This window comes from Apium graveolens, chromosome 10 (assembly GCF_009905375.1).
Source record: "Apium graveolens cultivar Ventura chromosome 10, ASM990537v1, whole genome shotgun sequence".
NCBI classification, from domain to species: Eukaryota; Viridiplantae; Streptophyta; class Magnoliopsida; order Apiales; family Apiaceae; genus Apium; species Apium graveolens.
This window is the reverse complement of record NC_133656.1, coordinates 38,638,659-38,644,799: the sequence shown is the minus strand read 5'-3', so window position 1 is coordinate 38,644,799 and position 6,141 is coordinate 38,638,659. Positions and strand designations below refer to the sequence as shown.

General features: G+C 41.0%; 1 non-coding gene across 1 annotated transcript; it reads left to right on the top strand.

Annotated features, from left to right (window-relative positions):
* The first annotated feature begins 4,996 nt into the window (after positions 1 to 4,996).
* Positions 4,997 to 5,103, top strand: LOC141694434 (small nucleolar RNA R71). The gene has a single exon (XR_012563741.1). It is a non-coding gene; the product is annotated as a small nucleolar RNA R71 (small nucleolar RNA).
* The last annotated feature ends 1,038 nt before the right edge of the window (positions 5,104 to 6,141 follow it).

The following is a 6,141-nucleotide window of genomic DNA, read 5'->3' as shown; positions in this document are numbered from 1 at the left end:
GCTACTGGAAAACCAGTGCGGCCACCCCACATACTAGCGCGGAGCGCGCTGTGCTACTGGATTTTCAGCGCGGCTGCCCCGCTTCTCAGTACGGACGCGCCGTGCTACTGTAGTTGAAACTGAATTTTTTTCTTTTTCCCTGTTTTTTTTGTGGTTTTCCTCCTTATTTTCTCCTTCCTCTATCTACTAATGTAACAAACTTGGGTTTCCTCCCAAGAAGTGCTTGGTTTACGTCATTAGCTTGACGTAGAAACTCGAGATCAAGTAGTCATAGAACGACACTAACCACCTCGCGGTTTGGAGTAATTTCCATAGTAATGCTTCAAACCTCTGTCCATTTACCTGAAACGCTTGGCCCTGATCATTCTCAAAAATCTTCCCCGCTCCATATGGAAGCACAGTTTTGACAATAAACGGCCCCGACCACCTCGACTTCAACTTTTCAGGCAAAAAGATGGGAGACGAGAGTTGAACAAAAGAACTTGTTACCCCGGCGCAAATGATTTGAGGAGTAGACCCCTATCATGCCACCTCTAGACTTTCTCATTATACATTTTGTTGTTCTCATACGCTTGAAGCTAAAAACTCATCGAGTTCGTTCAATTGAAGCATCCTTTTCTTACCAACTGCATCCATATCAAGGTTCAACTTCTTCAAGCCCAATACACTTTATGCTCGAGCTCCACAGGCAAATGACAATCCTTACAATAAACCACTGAAATGGGCGACATGCATAGTGGAGTCTTGTAACTGTTCTATACGCCCAAACAGCTTCATCTAGCTTCAAAGACCAATCCTTCCTTGATGGACATACAACTTTCTTTAGAATATGTTTGATCTCTCTGTTAGATACCTCAGCTTGACCATTTGTCCGAGGATGGTAGGATGTAGTAATGCGATGATTCACATTATGTCGCTGCATCATAGCATTGAAACTTGCGATTGCAAAAATGCGATCCCTCGTCCCTGATTATGACTCTTGGAGTCCCAAATCTTGTGAATATCTGCTTATGAAGAAAATTAAGCACTACGTTTGCATCTTTTATTGGCAAACCTTGACTTCAACCTATTTCGAGACATAATCAACTGCCAACAAGATATACTGATTATTGCAAGATGTGACAAATGGCCCCATAAAGTCAATTCCCCAAACATCGAAGACTTCAACCTCGAGAAGCACATTAAGAGGAACCTCATCCTTCTTGGACATATTACCAACACACTGGCATCGATCACACTTCAAAACAAACTGATGCGCATCCTTAAACAATGTAGGCCAGAAGAATCCTGCTTAAGCGATACGAGTTGTTGTCTTTTCTCCACCTTAGTGGCCTCCATAAACAGTCGAATGACAATCTCGTAAGATCCCCCCCCCCATTTTGTTGTACGGAATACATCTCCTGATGATTTGGTCAGCTCCTTGCATAAACAGAAATGGCTCATCCTACATGTACCACTTCACCTCATGAAGAAACTTCTTTCTTTGAGCAGAAGACTAGTCTGGGGGTATAATGTTACTCATAAGGTAGTTCACAATGTTTGTGAACCACGGTTCTTCCTCTTGCACCCCCAAACAGCTGTTCATCGGGAAAAGTCTCATTAATCAATGTCTTATCCTGTGAAGCTGCACTTGGATCTTCTAAATAAGAGAGATGATCAGTGACTTGATTCTCAGTACCCTTTATGTCTTTGATCTCTAACTCGAATTGCTGAAGTAAAAGAACCCATCGAATCACTCTAGGCTTTGAGTCCTTCTTCGAGACAAGATAGCGAATCATAGCGTGATCAGTGAAAACTGTCACCTTCGTCCCAAGCAAATCAGATCGAAACTTCTCAAAACCATAGACACATAACCAATAGCTCTTTCTCAGTAGTAGTATAGTTTAGTTGAGCACCATTGAGGGTCTTACTAGCATAGTAGACCACATGAAATATATTATTCTTTCTCTGTCCAAGAACTGCTCCAACTGCATAGTCACTTGCATTGCACATCATTTCAAAAGTTTCATCCCAATTATGTGCAGTTATGACTGGTATCATTATCAAACTCTTCTTTAAGATCTCAAAATCAGCTAGGCACTCGTCATCAAACTTGAACGGGATAACTTTCTCTAGAAGATTGCACAAGGGTTTAGAGATTTTAGAGAAGTCCTTGATGAAACGCCGAAAGAAACCTGCATGACCAAGAAAGTTGCAGACTCCCTTAACAGAAATTGGTGGATGAAGGTTTTCAATTACCCCCACCTTGGCTTTATCCACCTCGAGACCCTTACTAGAGACCTTATGACCAAGAATGATGCCCTGTTGCACCATAAAATGATATTTCTCCCAGTTGAGAACCAGATTGATCTCAACACACCTTTTAAGGACGGCGCCAAGATTTTGCAAGCACTCGTCAAAAGAATCACCGAACACAGAGAAATCGTCAATAAACACCTCCACATTCTGACCAATCATGTCAGAGAAGATAGCCATCATGCATCTCTGAAATATGGCAGGTGTTCCATACAAACCAAAAGAAACCCTTCTGAAGGTGAAAGTCCCAAACAGATATGTGAAGGTAGTCTTTTCCTGATCTTCTGGAGCAATGCAAATCCGATTATAGCCCGAATACCAAACCAACCATAAGACAATAGTACTCATGCCCAGCCAATATGTCAAGCATTTAATCAATAAAAGGAAGAGGGAAGTGATCTTTCCTTGTGGCCTTGTTCAGCTTCTCGTAATCCATGCAAACTCTCCACCCCGTGACTGTTCGAGTAGGAATGAGCTCATTCTTCTCATTAGCAACAACTGTGATGCCTTATTTTTCGGCACACACTGAACTGGACTCACCAAGAACTGTCAGAAATGGGATAGATGATCCCTGCATATAGCCACTTGATAATTTCCTTCTTCACAACTTCTTTCATGATCGGATTAAGCCTTCTCCATTGCTCAATAGTAGGCTTGCTACCTTCCTCTAACAGAATTTTATGCATTTAATAAGAAGGGTTGATTCCCTTGATATCTGCTATAGTCCGTCCAATTTCCAACTTGAACTCTCTCAGAATTCTTAAGAGCTTTTCCTCATCACAACCTGAAAGGCCAGATGCAATAATAACATGCAAAGTAGATGCATCACCTAAAAATGCATACCTTAAGTGTTCAGGAAATGGTTTAAGCTCAAGTGTAGGAGCTTCCTCAATAGATGGCTTGAGGCACTTTAGATATTTGTTTAGCTCCTCCAATCTAAGAGATTCAAAAGGAATATCCAGCCTTCGCTTTCAAGGAGAAGCATTCAAATATTGCAACTGCTCATCACCTTCATCATCTTCACTATCTGAATTCCCCAACAAGGCCTTTTCTAAGGCATAAGACCTTAGCATTTGATCAAGTTTAGAAGTAACCACAGAATCAACCAATTCCACTTATAAGCACTCATCATTATCAGTATGGAATTTCATGGCATTGAATACATTGAATGTCACATCCTGATCCAAAACTCGCATAGTGAGCTCACCCTTCTGCACATCTATCAAGGTCCGACCAGTAGCCAAGAATGGTCTTCCCAAGATTATGGGAATCTTCTTATCCTCCTCGAAATCAAGAATTACAAAATCAGAAGGAAAGATGAGTTTGCCACCTTGACCAAGACATCCTCCATAATGCCTCATGGATATGTAATAGAACGATCGGCCAACTGCAAGGACATATAAGTAGGCTTTGGATCAGGTAGGTCCAACTTCTTGAAGATAGACAAAGGCATTAGATTGATGCTAGCTCCCAAATCACATAAACACTTGTCAAACGACAAGTTTCCAATAGTTCAAGGAATAGTGAAGCTTCCTAGATCTTTAAGTTTCGGAGGCAACTTTTATTGTAGCATAGCACTGCATTCCTCTGTGGGGGCAATTGTCTCTATTTCATCAAGCTTCACTTTTGAGAGAGAATACCTTTCATAAACTTCGCATAACTAGGCATCTGTTCAAGAGCTTCCGCGAAAGGTATGTTGATATGAAGTTTCTTGAACACCTCCAGAAACTTCTCAAACTGCTTATCCAACTTTTTCTTCTGCATCCTCTTAGGAAAAGAAGGTGGAGGATAGACCTGTTTTTCCCCTGTATTACCCTCATGAGGAGTGTTGGCAATAGTTGTCTTTCTTGGTTCCACTTCTGCTTCCTTCTGCACTTCTCTTAGCCACAACTTCAACCTCTGGAACTGGAGATTTTTCGAGATTTGCGACCTTCCCATACCTCAATGTGATTGCCTTAACATGCTCTTTAGCTTCCCATTTTCCTTGTACTTCAGTGTCACTAGGGAGTGTACCAGCTTGTCGATTCAGCAAGGCATTGGCAATCTGCCCAATTTGATTCTCCAATGTCTTGATAGAACCGCTTGGCTCTTGCACATGAGCCTCAACTCTTCCAATTCAGATTTTTCATTGGATTGTGGTAGCTCCTGAAATTGGATTTGTTTTCTTGGTGCATATTGTGGTTGTTGAAAACCATGAGGGTTGTATTGCTTAGCTGCATATGGTTGATAAGGTTGTTGTACCACATTCTGAGTGTTGCTCCAGCTGAAGTTAGGATGATTGCGGTTGTTGGGATGATAAGTGGTTGGAGCTGGTTGCTGCAACCTCTGAAAGTTGCTCACGAACTTAGCCGATTCACTGGAAATAACACACTGCTCTGTCTCATGCGTACCAGCACAAATCTCACAAATACTAGTGATATGATTAACTCCAAAATTAGCCAAAAAATCCATCTTCATCATCAAAGCCTGAAGTTGAGCAACTACAGCAGTAGCTGTGTCCACTTCCAGAATTCCTGCTACCTTTCCCTGAGGCATTCTCTGAGTTGGATTCTGGTATTCATTTGCAGCCACCAGTTTAATCAATTTATAAGCTTCATCGTAGCTTTTGGCCCATAAGGCTCCTCCTGATGCTGCATCAAGCATGGGTCTAGAAGTAGCACCCAACCCATTGTAAAAGCAGTTAATGATCATCTAGTCAAGCATCCCATGATGAGGACACTTTCTAAGCATTTCTTTGAAGCGGTCTTAAGCTTCACACAAAGATTCTCCCATTTGCTGCGCAAATTGAGTAAGAGCATTTCTGATTGCAGTTGTCTTCGCCATAGGGAAGAATTTAGTGAGAAACTTTTGAGCAAGATCCTCCCAAGTAGTAATAGAGTCAGGTGGTAGAGAATGTAACCAAAACTTAGCCTTATCCCTCAGAGAGAATGGGAAAAGCCTCAGCTTAATAGCATCTTCAGTAACTCTATTGAACTAGAAAGTGTCGCAGATCTCGATGAAATCTCTGATGTGCATGTTGGGATCTTCTATAGGAGAACTCCCAAACTGAACTGAATTATGTATCATCTGAATCGTGCTCGACTTGATTTCAAAGGTATTAGCCGCGATGGCTGGCCTGATAATGTTGGACTGAATATCATTAATCTTCGGCTTAGAATAGTCCATCAAAGCCTTAAGATTCACTGCTTGATCTCCCATTATGACTAGAGCTTCTTCTTCAACTTTCTCCTCAACAAAAACTTCTTCAACTACTTCCTCCTCTTTATCCAGTGTTCTCTTGTGAGACCGAGAACGCATATGCATACACGCTCGCTAGAGTGCCTGAAACACGATAAGAAAACAAGTAAGTAACAATGTCCGAGTCAATGAACTTTAACAACCACTGATGATAAACACATAAACTAAAAATTAACACCGAGTCCCCGGCAGCGGCGCCAAAAACTTGTTAGGACGAAAACACGCGCTAATATTCACGCAAGTATACGCGATCACGAGTAATATAGAATTAATTCTAGTTCATTCCAACAGAGACTGGTTTAGGTTAGTTTCAATTAATGTACTTATGGAACATTGGTATGGTTATTATTCGATGCTAAGACGAATAACAAATTGATTTTGTTTATAACTAAGATTATTAACTAACATGCAATTAACTAAGAGAGTAAAAAGTTGATTTTCTTATATAACACATACATGGGATTCTAACTTCATTACTACTTCATTCAATAGCCTTTTTGTTCTTAACCTTAGCATACAATGGTGATGACACTAATCAGATAACATGAAACTAGTAACACCAACTTTGTTGTACGAATACCCTACTACCAGGCATCCACAAAAGAGATA